This window comes from Dipteris shenzhenensis, chromosome 27 (genome assembly GCF_047967505.1).
Source record: "Dipteris shenzhenensis isolate YYH24624 ecotype China chromosome 27, Dip_SZ_1.0, whole genome shotgun sequence".
Classification (NCBI taxonomy): Eukaryota; Viridiplantae; Streptophyta; class Polypodiopsida; order Gleicheniales; family Dipteridaceae; genus Dipteris; species Dipteris shenzhenensis.
Window position 1 is genome coordinate 9202477 of NC_141622.1, and position 15585 is coordinate 9218061.

General features: G+C 52.2%; 1 protein-coding gene across 8 annotated transcripts in view; it reads right to left on the reverse strand.

Moving 5' to 3' along the window:
• LOC147883836 (uncharacterized) overlaps window positions 1-15585 on the reverse strand; it is a 73133-nt gene that overhangs the window by 2914 nt on the left and 54634 nt on the right. The window lies entirely within an intron of this gene.

The window sequence follows — 15585 nt, forward strand, 5'->3', positions numbered from 1 at the left end:
AGTGTTTCATGGTGCCATTACCTTTGGAAAATCTTCCAAACGTTTGCAAATGTTTCCAAACGCCACATTTGGGACTATGCTTTGTTGGGTGCAGGAAGCAATGGAATGGGAGTGGAGTGCAGGAAGCAAACAAGAAGCTGGAGCAAAACGTAGTACTGCTCAAATGGATAAGAGGAAAATACAAAGGGTGGCCTATCTGGGCCCCAAGTCAGCCATATGACCTTGTAGACCCACTTTGTGCTAATGGCACGCTTGCCAGCTGGCAAGTCACACAACTCCCAAGTGTTGTTTGCATGAATGGATTCAAGCTCAGCCTCATGGCATCCATCCATTCCTTGCTGTCAAAGGCATCCTTGTGACATAAAGGTTCGTCATTGCAAGCAATAGCAACCAAAGCTACAGCCAAATAGTTGCCATGCATATGTTTATGGGCACCTCTAGGGCAGGCTGGCAAAGGCTCAGCTTGTTTGCTATCCCTGAGTGTGTCCAAAAGCCATCTCGGGACTGATTTTTGCTGTTTAATGACAGCACTCTCCTGTGCAGCTGCCTGCTCAATAGCATGATCATCAACTAAAGGCATATCAGACTGAGCAGGAACTATTGGAGGAGGATGTGCACTAGTAGAATTGTATGGCACAACACTCTGCACTGGCTGCTCTAGATCTGTAGGCAACTGAAAGAGAGGCAACAATGTATCAAAGACATCTGAGAAATCAACAATAGGCCATTTTTTGCATTCCAGCCAAGGTAAAGGCACATTTTCAGCGAATACAACATCCCTACTGACAATGACCTTGCCCATACTAGGCTGATACAACCTGTATCCCTTGCTCTCTGCGCTATAACCAATGAATATGCCTTTTACAGCTTTGTCCTCAAGCTTGTGCCTCAGCTGAGATGGCACATGAGCATAAGCCAATGACCCGAACACCCGCATATGAGAAATTTCAGGTTTGCGACCATGCCATGCCTCGTAGGTGTGATAGTCTTCAATGCCTTTGTGGGTGCCCGATTGAGCACATAGTTGGAGCACATGACAGCATCCAACCAAATCTTATTTGGCAAAGACTTTCCTTTGAGCATGCAGCTGCCCATTTCCATCCCTAACCGATTTTTCCTCTCTACCAGCCCGTTCTGCTGCGGAGTATAAGGCATTGTACATTGATGAATAATACCCCAAGCTGCCAAAAGACTAGAGAATTCACAAGACATGTACTCTCCCCCCCTGTCAACTCGTAGAGTAAGGAGCTTGTTCCCTAATTCATTTTCAGCCATGGCAAGCCAATGTCTGAAGCATGGGAACATATCAGATTTCGCCTTCATGCCATATATCTAAGCAAATCTGGTGTAGTCATCCACAAAGGTAGAAAAGTAAAGGTAGCCCCCAAGAGATGATGTCCTCATCAGCCCGCGCACATCACTATGCACAAGGTGAAGCTTCCTTGATGCACCAACTATCCCATCCTTTGGAAATGAGAATCGGTGCATTTCGCCCAACAAGCATCCCTCACAAACATGTTTAACCGGTGCATGCATGGGTGAGAGAGCAACCACCATGTTTTGTGAATGCATTTTAACCAAGCTTTTGTGATTGAGGTGACCCAACCTCGCATGCCATAAGTGGGAATCTGAAATTACAGATTCAGCCACCAAATTTGCCTTTTTTTTCTTTTCCCAAGAAAATTACTTCATTAAGTATGAATGAAAGTATGAATGAAAACCGCGAGAGCAGGCTCAAATGCGGAGTATATCATGCTATGCATGAGGAAAAAAACAGCTCAAAAGGAGCTAATAAAAAACCAAGGCGGAGGCTGAAAAGAGCTGCTCCTGCTCCTGCGAGCTTCCCTTCCTCCCCCGCCGTACCTCTACCTTCCGCTCACCTCCGACCCCGCTACCCCCTCCGCTCACCCCCGCCCCGCTATCCCGCTATCCCGCCCCGCTACCCCCTCCGTTCACCCCCGCTATCCCGCCCCGCTACCCCCGCTATCCCGCCCCGCTACCCCGCCCCGCTTCCCCCTCCGCTCACCCCCGCCCCTCTACCCCCCTCCGCCCCAGCCCGCTACACCCCGCCCCGCTACGTCCGCCCCGCTACGCCCTACCGCCCTAGCCCGCTACCCCCCGCCCCGCTACCGCCCTACCGCCCTAGCCCGCTACCGCCCCATCCCGCCCCGCTACCGCCCCACCCCAGCCCGCCACCCCCTCGCTCCACTCCGCTCACCCCTCGCCTCCCGCCCCGCCCCCTCCCGCCTCCGCCTTCCCCTCCCGCCCTCACCCCCGCCCCCCCCGTTCACTCGCCCCACCCCGCCCCCTCCGCCTCTCCATTCCTCCCCACCCCCCCGTCCGCCACCTCGTGCGCCACCTCCGTTCCCGCCACACCCAGGCTCCACCCTCCCGCTTCTACCCCCCCGTTTTTGGGTGACAGCCTCTTCCTCATCGGAAGCCTCGCAGTTTGTCTTGGCGGTATGGCGGCTCCCTGCCCGGAACCGGAGGCCCAGACGGTCCCTCCCTCTCCAGATGCCTACCGCGTCATCCTGACTGAGCAGCAGTCATCTCGGGTTCAGGAGGTGGCCAATGACTTTGCTCTTACATCAGTCTACGGCAGAGTCATTGGACATTCCCCCTCCAGATCAGCCATCAGGGACTGGCTCCAGTCCACTCTCATGTTAGAGGACGGCCATATTGTGGAGGTGGCCCTTATGGGAAGGGGCATCTTCTGGCTCAAACTCTCCAGTGCGAAAGCTGCGAGCAACCTGATTGCTGGCTCCCCCACGTCAGTGGACGGGAAGATTATCATGATAGTCCCGTGGTACCGTGGATTCAGCGCAGCAGATTTTGATGCCCGATTCCGTATACCTCGCCATCCAGTGACGCTGGTTTTTCCTGATCTTGCTGCTGAGCTGCGGCCGATTGTTAGGGACCTTGGTTCCCACTTCGGCTGGGTTATGCACGATACCTTTGCCGATGCGGTGACTACGGCAGGAGCCCCCGAGTCCGTGTGGCTGTGGCGGATCCTGCGACTCTCCCGGCAGTGATCGAGATCGTGACAGCTGCCGACAGCATCACCCAGAGCATGGTAGTCACCGGACAGCCAGGACAGTGTCTGAGGTGTCACGGCTTTGGACACCTGGCGGCTGCCTGCCCACGTTTCGCCAGCTCTTCTCGGCCCTCCCCGCCTCCCCCCACTCCGCCCCCTCCTCCCCACTCCGGACAGCCACGCCAGGAGGAGCAGAGGCAGCCGGAGCCCGGACCAGAGCTAGCTGGCGGCTGGACTGAGGTTAGAAGAAAAAAGGAAAAGAACAAGAAGATTTCTGATAAAGGCAAGGAGGCAGAGGTTACACCGCCTGTAGCTGCACCCCAGAGACCCGCTAGGCAGCCGCCCCAGGGACTTGGGAGAGCATCTTCCTCGACGGTAGCCCGCCCTCCACAGCCTCAGGTCCCCCTCTCTCCCTCTCCCCAGCCTCCCCCCCTCCAACCCCAGCCCGTCCCCCAACGGCACCCCTTGCCTCCCGACCCGCAGCTTCAGCCCCCGCGTCCTCCTCAGTCTTCTTCCCCTCCTTTTCAGCCCCAGTTCCAGTTGCAGCCCCATCCCTCCCCCCCCCCTGCCTCTTTCAGTTCTCCCGCAGAGCTAGCTGCTCCGTCGGTTCCCCAGCCGAGGGCAGTTCCCGCTCCCCCTCCTCCTCCTCCTCCACCAGCCGCCCCTGAGGAGTCTGAGATGCCTATTCCCCAGCCTCCTCCCCCTCCCCCTCCCCCTCCGCTGATAGGACACCCGGAGTCTCCACCACCACCGGTGCAGGCTTCTCCGTCCGCTAGCCCCTCAGTGGCAGACTCTGATGGGCCTCAGCCTCAGGAGAGAGAGCTCCCCCGCGACTTTTACAGATCTGGCCCCTGGGACTACTTGGATGTGGCCGACCTCGGGACCTTCCCTGCTTGCCTCGACATCAGTATCTTCCTGCTCCGCAAAGGGGCGGATGGGAAGATAGCCGCCTTGGCCCCTAGGGATGGCCCTAGCTTTGCTTTCACGTTCCTCAGTGACGGCACCGAGACCTGGACAGACGACTCGGTTTGGGAGGCTCTCAGGGAGCAAACGCATGCTCAGATTTGTTCCTGGATAGGCCCGTCCGGTGGGCAGCTTCTCGAGACTCAGTGGTCCGAGGGTGACGTGCGCCTGCGGTGGCGTTGCGCCGCCAAACGATTCAGACTGATTGTGATCCTCAGGCCCCCCTGTCTTGGCCCCTCCCCCAAGATGTCAGAGCCTGGACGCCTCAAAAACTCCGTCCCTTCTACGGGATGTCCACCTCAGAGATCTCGAGCTGGCTCGAGAAAGCCTTCGTTCATGGTACCAAAGGCCTCTCGCCTTTGCTGAAGGTGTTGAAGGACGGGCAAGACGACCCCGCCTCCCCCTCCAAACCTTCCCATAAGCGCCAGCGCCTCTCCTCCGAAATGTCAGCTTCTTCTTCGACCTCGACCGCGAGCAGACAGTTGTTCGCTGCCTCCCAGTCCTCACCATGAGCCTACACCTCGTATCCTGGAATGTGAACGGGTTTCACTCTTCTGGCACCCGTGGTCCCAGGAAGCTCATTTTGAGACAGGAACTTCAGCCAGCAGTGATAGGACGTGTGGATGTACTTCTGCTACAGGAACACAAGCTTTTGGCGGCTCACTCCCGTAGATGTGGGAAGATCCTCACTGGTCGCTTTCAGACTTATTGGGAGCCCTCGATCGGCTCACTGGGGCGGAGTGGTGGTGTTTGTACTTCCGTGGGAGAGCAGCTAGCCCAGGGAGTTTTCGATCATGGCACGTTGATTCCACGTCGTGCCCTTTGGGTAGGCCTGGAATTAGAGGGCTCCAGAGTTGGAATCCTCAACATTTATGCCCCCACAGATCTCCGTTGTAGAGCCACCTTCTGGAGGACACTTACAGGGATTCTCCCAGACATGGATTCCTGAATTGTTCGAGGTGACTTCAACAATTTGGAGACCTTGGAGGACCAGCAGGGCAGAGGACCAGAGTTTACAGGTATGGCTCAGGCAGAGCAGTCCGCTTGGGACTCTTTTATCTTTGCGACAGGAGGAAGGGATTGTTGGCGAGACCCGTCCTTCCGGCGTTGGCACGGGAGCTTGGACTTCTCGTGGGGTTTCCGCAGGGAAGGAGGCAGACTCCAGGAGAGGCTGGATAGATTCTATGTTAGTGATTGGGCCATCAGCAGAGGCGGTCAGGCCGGTATAGTTCCAGGGACGACACTCTCCGACCATGCGCCGGTGCTCTTATCATTAGATTCGGCAGCTCAGACCCTTCCCCCCCGCTCATGCCGGATTCCCGATTCGATTTTCTCGAGGGAGGACGTGCGCAGCAGTATTTGCGATCTTTGGGACAGAGACTGGGGCGAGTGCGAGGACTTGGTTGATTCGGTGGCGCAGGCGTTGCAGGAGTCCAGCCAGATCTGCCAGCTCGCAGCCCTACAGGTTCGACAGGAGTGGTGGGGTAGAGAGAGAGCCCTTCGGAGAGACCTCGCCTCCATTCAGCGGCTCCAGCAGGCATCCCCGGGCTCAGAGGAGCTTCGGATCCAGGCCCTTCGAGCCAGAGCCCTTCTTGAGGAGACACTCCAGCGTCGCTCAGAGTTTTCCTATCACGCCTCTCTCTCCTTCTGGGCTCGGAAGGGTGACCGGATGTGCAGGGAGTTCTTCAGGACACATGGCCAGAGAGCTGCAAGTGATCAGCTTCGGAGTCTCAGGACAGCGTCGGGACACATTGTCACGGATCCGGGAGAGGTCTTGGGATTGGCCACCGACTTCTACAGGACCCTTTTTCAGTAGGAGCCACTTGCTCCTCGCACTCGTCGTGCCCGCGAGGAGGTGTGGAGACACACTCCTTCCTTGGTCCAGCCTAGCATGCAGGCGACGCTGCTGACACCGTTTACCACGGATGAGATGCTGGAGGCCTTGATGGCCATCGATGGACAGAAATGCCCAGGTGAGGATGGGCTATCCCGGGCATTCTTCACCTCCTTCTGGGACCAGATCCATCAGCCCCTCTTAGCAGCTTTTCAGAGGATTTTCAGCAGCGGCTATATGCCAGAGAGCCTCTCCTCGGGATTGATTTGCCTCATCCCGAAGGGAGGAGATAGACAGGAGATCCGTCAGTGGCACCCGATCACTCTCCTTACCACTGCCTACAAAATCCTAGCCAAGATGATCAGCGCCAGAGTTCGGCCTCTACTTCCAGACATCATTCACGACACTCAAACAAACTTTGTTCAGGATCGCAGTATCCTGGACAATGTCTTCACCTTTTCAGAGGCGACAGAGTGGGCTCAGCACAGCGGATCACACCTTGCCATCCTACTTCTCGACTTTGAGAAGGCCTACGATCGGGTGGACTGGTCCTTTCTGGAGGGGACTCTGGAGCGGCTAGGTTTCCCAGCAGGTTGGATTCAGGGCATTTCAGCTTTGTACAGGACAGCCTCTAGCAGAGTCATCATTGGAGGCAGGATGGGAGAGCGTTTTAGCTTGGAGAGATCAGTGCGTTAGGGCTGCCCCCTTGCCCCTTACCTGTTTCTCTTCTTCGCCGAGGCTATGACTTACTATCTCCGGGCGAGGTCTACAGGGATCAGGGGTGTTCGCCTCCCCCTCCGGGAGGACACGGAGCTCTTGGACTCGGAGTACGCGGATGACACAGCCCTGTATGTCCAGGACGATGAGCTGATGCTGGAGAGGGTGAGGTTGGCCCTGGAGGTCTTCTGTTCGGCTGCTGGTGCGAAAATCAACTGGAACAAATCTGTTGGTTTCCTCACAGACCCCGGAGCGCGTTCTCAGTGGGGGAGGCTTTTGGGTTTTAGGTGGATCCCGCGGGGACAGACAGCTAGATACTTGGGTTTTCAGGTCGGCCTGGACATCACGCCAGCTCAGCAGTTTCTCCCAGTGCTAGATTCCATCCGACGGAAGCTGGCTTTCTGGAGCACTGCTAAGCTTTCCCTTGCAGGTCGTGCCTTGGTAGTCAACCAAGTCCTCCTTGCCACGGCTTGGTATGTGGCTTCCTGTTGGTGTTTCTCGAGATCCAGTGTGGCACAGCTTAGGAGGCTGGTTCGGAACTTCCTTTGGTCCGGGGAGGATGGCCTCAGAGATACCAGAGCCAGGGTTGCTTGGCAGACAGTTATTCTTCCGCAGGCTGAGGGAGGCCTAGGAGTCATCGATCCAGAGCTGCAGAGTCAGGCCTTGCTAGGCAAGTTAGTTATCCGCGGTTTGACCCCAGGAGGGCAGACGTGGAAGATGCTACTTCAGCAGGGGGTCGGTTCTTGTGTCCCGCGACGAGGTGGAGAGTGGCTCCCGTCCCTCACGTGGATCTTCACTTCCGCCCCACTTACTCAGCCCCGTTCCCCACTCGTTCGTAGCCTCCTCACGGTTTGGAGGCGGCTCCGCCTCAGTCTCATTCAGTCCCCTCCCCGCTGTCAGGAGGAGATTGATCGCCAGCCGCTTATCTGGAACGATCAGGTCAGAGATGCCGAGGGCCTTCAGTTGGGGGAGAGATCACACATCAGGTGGGATGGTTGGATGAGGGGGCCAGCCCGGTCCCTTCGAGTTTGGAGGGACACGTACAGATATTTGGAGACGGCTGATCTCGTAGATGCCGCTGGAGGTGTTCGTGGAGCCCAGGCAAGACGCACGGAGATCGACGGCGCGATCCCAGCTGATTGGTTGGTTCCACCGGAGCCTCAGATCCTCATGCCTGGTGACGACCATTGGCTGGGAGAGTTCACCCCCCGTGGCATCCCAATGGTGGTCGCAGGACGTATGGTCGACTCCTCTATTTCTTTCTTCGCGGTTATGGGGGATGGACGACTCAGGAGAGAGGATGCACTCATCGACCCCCTACTCCCATGGCAGAGGGTTCGGATCGTAGGCCTTTTGGGGAAGGTCTGGCGTACCGACCCTAGCATTGAGCAAGATCAGCTGCAGCTTTGGCGACTCTGGCTCTGGGAGGGGCAGGCCTTATCAGAGCTTGAGTGGGACCCAGGAGAGTGGAGCTGGCCAGAGGTTGTGACAGGACAGGGGCCGACCTCCTTCGCCTACAGCACGACGTTGGGCAGGCGAGTTCTTGGGAGGATGCAGAGTCGCCCCCCACCCAGCGGCCCAGCTGGTATGCACAGGGTATTTCCAGATTCTTTTTGCAGGCCTTCTGGAAGGCCTTGTGGGAGAGCTGGCTGCCGCGGAAGATTTCCTACTTCCTGTGGCTTCTCGCCCACAAAGGTCTTCCGGTGGGGAGCTGGTTGAGACAGATAGGCCAGGACGGACGCTGTCAGATCTGCCATGTGGTTGAGGAGTCACCAAAGCACTGCCTGTGGAGCTGCACTTGCGCCCAGGAAGTGTGGAGGTGGACTTTCGGGATTCTCACTCGCGCAGCACCAGAGCTAGGCTTGATCACGTGGGGCGCGTTCTGTTGGTGCAGCACCGCACCTGGTCTACATCACTTATTCGAGGCATGCCAGCAGGACCCCACTTTCCTTATCACGCAGGGTACATGGGGGCTGCTCGAGGGTATCCCGCAGCACCTAGCAGAGGCGGATACAGGAGTTCAGGAGAGGCAGCCAGTCTGGGAGATTATCAGCAGCATAGCAGGGTGGCACATTTGGACCTCGCATTGTGCGCAGATCCTCGGTGGCACCTCCTTATCGACTGCCCAGGTCATGACTGATATTTGGTGCGAGATTATTCATACCCTCAGAGGCCAGTGGGACCAGATTCAGGGAGATTCCCGGTCCGGTCAAGAGAAGCGGAGACGCTTCCTTCGGGCTTGGAACACTCAGGGCCTCTTCTTCGAGCAGACCTCGCAGGGCCTTCGGTGGTGCTTCTCACCACCCCGATGGCTGTTCATTCACACTCGCCTTATCCCGACGTGAGAGTGTGATTTATTGTGTTACCTTTTAGGGCTGTGTCCGATTTGTGAACGCAGCCCGTCAGCTACAAGCTGACCTTTTGTTTCTTGTTCTCGAAGTAATATAATTAGCACTATTTTTTCGGCAAAAAAAGGCGGAGGCTGAAAATGCCCTCAACCCTGAGGGAGACTCAAAGAAGAAAGGAGATCCTCTCCAAACTCTGAAACAAGTAACTCTCTTGGCAATGGCTGCTATGGAGGATCCATGCATGCTTGCCCATATGGCCATCAAAGTGTGTACTGTGTCGGTCCAAATACTGGACACTGGGAAGGGTGAACCTAGATACCCTCCATCGCCTCTGTACACCTGGCTCTCCAAATATGCCAAGCTGCAATGCTAGCCAGAATCTCCCAAGACGTGTCTACTGAGGCATGAGCAGCTTTGAAAGGAGTGAGGGGAACATCTTGAAGGGAACACGACTCCACTGAGTATCGCCGTACAATGAGAGCTGGATCTAGATCATGTCCCTCGAGAGGGCCAATAAGAGATAACCAAGCTACTGAACCCCAGGTCATATAAAAAGGTGTTGTATGAAAGATACTGAAAATCCTAGCAACACCTTTCCAGATCATCCTCGCATGTCTGCACTCCCAAAGGCAATGTTGTACTGACTCAACTGCAATGTGGCAACGAGGACAAGTAGGGTTAGCCCCGAACTTGGATCTCCAAGGTTCACTGCAATCCCTCCATGAATAGAAAGCCAAAAGAAAAGAGTGATCTTTCTATTCCTGAGAGATTTCCAAAGCCTACGCCAAAGCACAACTGTGAAAATCTGAAAACTATTCAGGGCTCCTGTCCAGGCATCAATCCACGTACTACCAACTTGCAAAGCAAGGCCATACACTACAAGTTCGGGTCAATGATATTGAGACCTCCTTCTTGTGGGTAGAATGAGGGTCTCCCAAGCCACCTTGGCTACAACATCTGAGGTGCCGTCTAAACCACTCCATAGGAACTTCCTGATAGGTCTCATGAGCTGAGCGATACAATCTCTAGACCTGCACCAACAAGAGAAACAAGCCAGGCAATGGCCAATAATACCTGGTTCACAACCACAACTCTAGATGCAAGGTCAAGCCTGGCAGAACTCCAAAAAATGAGTTTCCTTCTAATACTCTCTAACACGGGAGCAAACTGCTGTGCCGGAGAGATGCCCACCCCAACTTGGCATCCCAAATATCTGAAGGAAACACCTCTCTAAACCTATGTCATTCCCCCAGTCTGGAGTGTCCTCATCACTGATCCAAAAGCCATTGGATTTGTTCTAATTAATGTGTGCACATGCCGCAATGCAAAACAAATCCAACGCCGTCTTAATTGAAGTCAGTGTCTGTGGAGTGGCATCCAAAAAAACAGCCGTATCATCTACTAACTCAATGTCTAAGAGCTCATCCTCCTGCCTCAAAGGAAGCCTGAGTCCTACAATATCAGCTTGAGCTCTAATGTAATAGCTCATAGCTTCAGCCACAAATAAAAACAAAAAGGGGGCTAAAGGACATCCCTAGTGGACTGATCTGGTAATCTCAAACCTATTCCCCCTGACTCCACCAATAAGAACCTGGCTGTGGGCTAATCTGTAGAGGGCTGACACCCCTCTGATCCATGCATCTGAGAAACCAAAGCGAGTAAGTGTGCCCTCCAGAAAGCCCCAGTCTACCCTGTCATAAGCTTTCTTAAAGTCCAAGAGTAGAATGGCCAGCACGTGACCATTATGCATGACCCAATCAGAAGCCTCTCAAAATGAGAAGATGTTGTCAAAGATGCTCCTGCCATGCACAAAGCCCATCTGCGTATCATAGATTAAAATCTGGAAGAAAGGGCTGCAGACGAAGGCTGATAGCTTTAGCTAAGATTTTATACAAAGTACCCAGCAAGCTAATCGGTCTCCACTGAGACACTAAATTCCTGTAACCCCTTTCGAAATCAAATGAATAAGGCCCTCCGTAAGTGAGTCTAGCATCTCACCCGAGTCCCAAACACCCTGCAGGGCTGAAGTAATGTGATCCCCAATCTGATCCCAAAAAGTAATAAAGCATAAGGAGGCAAGTCCATATGAACCAGGACACTTGCCCTTGTGAAGTGCAGAGAGAACAGTCCTGAACTCTACGTTGGTGAAGGGTGCATCAATTGAGACAATCATATCCCCAATCATCAACCCAGGTAAGTGTCGCCAAATAACCACTCTAGCATCATCTGTGGCCTGAGTATTAGGATCCGCTGAAAGAAGGGAGGCATAGAAATCGGTGGCAACCTACAAGACGGCATCCGGATGTGTCTGAAGAACTCCGCCTGAGTCAACAAGCTGTGAGACGCTCTCCCTACTATGTTTGGGGCCAAGAGTAGAGAAGAACTGCTTGTTGACCCTACCTCCCGTCTGAGTCCAAAACGACTCTCTGGCATGAAAGGCATACTCTGCTCTCTGATCTAGAAGTGACTGCTGATGGGCCCTTGCTACAGCAAGGCGCTCCTGAATCCAAGCATCTGTAGGCCTCTTCTGCTCCTCCCTCTGGAGGGCAGCCAACTGCTGATGGATACCTATCTCACACCTAAGGATCTCACCCCTCCTGATACAAGCAACTGAAAGATAAAAGTCGCTAATACCATAGAGGGTTGCAGCTAAGTCTAACGGAGAAAGCTGCCCATCCTGCATATGAGATACCCCAAGTCCTCAACACTGTCTCTGTAAGGCCCTTCTTTGCATAAAAGGCATCTAGAATCCTAACGCTGGCAGAGCGGCCCCTCACATGAGGATCTAAAACCATCAAAATCACTGGAAAATGATCCGAAGTGGACACCCCAACTGCAATGCTAACAATACCACCTCTGTCAAGAGCCCAATCATCCACATAAAATATGTCAATCCATGCATGGATAGGCATCTGCAATCTCCTGTTCGACCAAGAAGACAGGAGAGAATATGACTGAGTGTGAAAAGCATCATCGTGCCAAGCCTCCGTCCCACTGTACTGAAAAAGGAAGGCATCCCAAGCTACTCTCTCTAGGGAGTGAATACCACCTTTCCTACCACCCCTTTTGTCTGAGGGCATTTCAATCATGTTGAAATCGCCCCCTATAATCCAAGCCTCTGTAATATGTGACCAAGAGAGCAGTTCCTTCCAAAGAAGGACACGATCCCCTCTAGAATTGGGTGCATAAGGTTTAAAAGACCAACCTTATGCTCACCAATCAAAAGTATGATCCACTGAGCTCTGGAAGTGACAATGACATCACCAAGGGGAGTATAGAAGAAGAAACAGAGATGCAAGTACCTCCCCTAGTGCCCAAGGCAGGTGACCCTGAGAGAAGCTAACACGACTTGGCACAATCCCTGACATCCAATTTGTGTTCCTAGATCATAAGAATATCAATGGGTCCCCAAGTAACACCTGGATGAAGTTAGTTACGAATCAGGTGCCTACGGCAACGGTGAGGTACACCCCCGAGGCCCCGAACGTTCCAACTGACAATCCTCATCTGCGAGAGGAAGAGGCCGGATGAAAGATCCTACCCGACCTGGTAGCAAAGAAAGCCCTCTCCTGCAAAAAGTTCCTCCTATCAAGAGGAGGGAAGTCAACTGGGGATAGCACACCCACGCCTGCTGAAGGGAAAACTCTATCCACGGACGTCTGAAAGATCTACTCCCCGAGCATAGAGGGTACAAACTCCTCCTCTACCTAGTGAGCAATGTTTGCTACCTCATGACCATGATCTGGGGCAGCAGCAGTAGTTGTGACAGCAAGTCCCTTTTGTTGCTTTTTCTTTTCAGAATCGATGCGCTTGCAACATTCAGAAATGTCATGTCCTAGCTTCCAGTAATAATTACAACGTTTGCTGTTTTTCTTCTTTGCATCAAACAGGGAAGAATTAGATGAGTGTCCAGCAGTAGATGAGCCTCCAGAAGGCTTGGGTTTGCTGTAATTTTGCCCGTCCTTTCCCTTATTTTTGTGATTAGCGACAAAAGCCTGAGTTGCAACTTGAGAGGCACACAATTTGTGCGACTCTGCTCTTCCTGCAGGAGAAGGAAAACAAGCTACAAGCTGGTCGAAAGTATAAGTGTTGGGATTGCCCATGGCAACCAATCTCAATGTAGTAGCAAACCCCTGGTAGGACTCAGGAAGTCCATTGAGTGTCGTGGACACTACCTGAGCATCTGAAATAATTTCATCCACGTTAATGAGCTGCTCTTGAAAATCCTTGATTTTTGTGATGTATGCATCCATGCTATCCACCTCTTCCATTTTGACATCCTCCAATTGCCTGCGTAAGAAAGCAACACGTGCCTCATTGCGAACCTGGTAAAGCTGAGCCAAGATGTCCCACATAGCCTTTGATGTTTTGCAAGACCCAATGTGAGGGATGATATGTCTCTTGACTGAAAAAGCAATGATAGACTGGTAAAGGTGAGCCAAGATGTCCCACACAGCTGATGATTTTTTTAAAGACTGAATGTGAGGAATGATATGTCTCTTGACTGAAAAAGCAATGATAGAATGTGCTTGGGCATCTCTACCATCCCAATTGGCTTGTTCAGGTGTAGGAGGTGTGGCTGTAGTAGTAGTAGATCCAGAGGTGGCTGTAACAGATGCACCAGCAGTGGCAATAGATCTAGAAGTGGCCGTAGCAGCTGCACCAGTTGTAGCAGAAGTGGATGCCACAAAGGAAGGTCGAAGATCCAATCCTAAGACAATACCCCAAAAATTTTTGGCAACCAGCAAATGTTTCAACATGTATGACCACATGGGATAATTGGGTCCATCGAGCTTGTCCTCAGCTGAGAACATACCCATCCAATTGTTGCTTCCCATGGCAAAAATAAATCCCTGAAGGAAAAATGTGCGCTCAAGAGTAGCCTCAATGCTTTCACTGCAAAAAGAGCTGACTGTCCAAAAATGACAGCAAATGTCAGGCAATGATCAACCAAAAATTGATTGCTCAAACAATGAGCTAAATGCACATGCTGTCCCCAAAAATATGACCTGCAAAACAATATATGTCCGGTCAAAGGACCCCCCTGCCAAAGATAGTGTCCTACCAAAATATCAGACCAAAACGAGGGGCAAATGTCTGCAAATGTATCCAATGATCGATTGAGCTATAAATGTCCCAGATGGAGGCTGCGTGCCTCAAATCTAACAAGACAACAAGCCCAAATCAAGGGGCAAATGCATAATATACCCAAATTGAGGTGAATAAAGCAAATGTCACTGCAATGGACAACAAATCTGGCAAAAGCCCCAAAATCTGAAAGGGCAAATATGCCAAAAAGAGGGCAAATTGGAAAAATCCCCAAATTGTGCTACAAGTTGCAAATGTGATTCAATGTGCTGCAATTCCAAGCCAATGTCGATGTTCGTGCATGTCAATGTCTACCAAATGTCCAAAATTGGTTGTACCAACCCAATGTCACTGCCAATTTCAACAAAATTTACAAAACCTCCAATTTATGGAAGGGCAAAACTGTCAAATTTGGGGAAAATGACCAAAAGCCCCAAATTTTGATGAAATAAAGCAAATGTGACAAAATAGCCTGCAAATCAGGAAGATCTGAGTCAAGAGGGAGAGAATCCCAGCCAAATGGTGCTAGAGCAGGTTGGAGCACCAAAAGGAAGGCCCAAATGACTGAAAAGAGTCCAGATCTGAGCAAAAAACCTCCAAAAACAATTCAAAATTTCTCGAAATCAACTTCTGACAAGTTGTACGGATTCCCGGCAGCATCACGCACCTGCCCGTACAGGTCCGTGCGGCCATACAAACAAAATTTGCAGGTTTCTCAAGAGGAAAGGACACATTGAAGCTCATTGCTCCAAGAAGAAGGAACAGGAACAAGAGAAGCGCCATGCCAATCTCCTTTTGCTGAAGAATAGGCTGAACTTGAAGAGCCCCCTGAGGAGATACATGCAGCTACAGCAGAGGTTCACGGCCTCTCTCTGAGGTTCACGGCCTTTCTGAGCCAAATAAGGTTCATTTTTACTTTGGTTTGATGGTATTGACCACCCAGTTCAGAGGTGGGGGGGGGGGGGAACGAGTAATGGTTTTTCCCTTGCCGGTCGCAAGCTGACTAAGAAGTCACTATCACACGGGAGGTGTTGGATAGTTGGACTTGCTCTTTTCAGTATTGCGGTTGGAGGGAGGATCGGTCTACTCTTTACATGTTGGGTCTCACACTCTTTGCTCTAAAGGGAGGTGTTAGAGATATCATAGCCAAAGAGTGTGTTGATGTGATGTGTTGGTGTGTAGTACTAGGAGATCTAGTACTAGTGATTGTGTGATTCATGTGTGAGTGCCACGTGTCACTATAGGACTTATCCCATATGCACTTGGTGCATGTGTGTGAGTGTGTACCCTATAAGGCTTTACTTCACTTGTCTCATTTAGTGATGATGAATGAATGAAAGCCTTCATGGTTTATACATTTGAGTACCACTTCTTCACTCCCTAGCTTCTCTCTCTCTCTCACTCACACCATGTTTCTAACATGCTGCAAGGTAATGATAGGAAGTATTGCTCTATTGTGTCTCATGATGGTCTTGTGGCATAATTATTCTGCCACACTTCTTCAAAGCGCATTAGCATTCATACAAATAACCTTGTGTCCACAGCCAACATGATGAGTTGTTGCAGATCTGTTGATGATCTTTTATTGAACATATTAGACA